The following is an 893-nucleotide window of genomic DNA, read 5'->3' on the forward strand; positions in this document are numbered from 1 at the left end:
CCAAAGTTAAGGGGGTTTTATGATATTTTGGGTTTCCTGATAAAATTTCAAATTTAAGAGGGGTATTATGATAACCGCTAAACTTAAGGGGGTTTTCAGATATTTTCAAAGATGAGGGGGTGTTTCGTTAATAATCCAAAGATAATGGGGTTTTATGATATTTTGTTCTTAGATGTAACAATACAACAAAAAAACAAAGCTCATTCTTATTTTTCTTTTCTCCCTAGACTATAGGGGTGCATTCAATATACAAATATATCTCGGTGATGAAAATTCATATCCATATCAGCCAAAATCGAATACGGTTACAGATAGACATGTGTATATATAAGTGGTTATGCATGTGGATACAAAACGGGTGAGAAAACTAGATAGTATTGAGAAAAACATAGTTCATAGGATACAAAAGAGTTTATTAATATGTGCATTATAATTAAAAAACTAAGATTAGATATCTTGATCATCAAAATTAACCACAAATCCATAATCTAGGAATCGAAACTATCTTAAGAGTTTGACTAATATGTATTTGGATATTCCGGATACAGATATAGATATTTTCCTATAAAACCATATCCGGAATCATATCCTATTGGTTATAGATTTGAGTAACCATATCCGTATCCTAACGGATACGGTTACAGATATTTTCTCGGATACGGATACGGTTTAGCGCCCCTACTAGATTGACATGTAAACGCGTAAAACCTTAGTAAAACTCATCTGCTCAAGGGCGCATCTGCAAAATATCTCTAGAAAAGAGTCTCAACATAAAAGCAATCACAGGTATTCAATCTCATTCCACGCAACAATGAATCAGTCGTCGTCAATGAGGAGGCGCTCCGCTGTCGGCGGCGGCGAAAACGGAATTGGCGACGAAGACGGCGACTTCC

This window comes from Asparagus officinalis, chromosome 9, assembly GCF_001876935.1.
Source record: "Asparagus officinalis chromosome 9, Aspof.V1, whole genome shotgun sequence".
NCBI lineage: Eukaryota > Viridiplantae > Streptophyta > Magnoliopsida > Asparagales > Asparagaceae > Asparagus > Asparagus officinalis.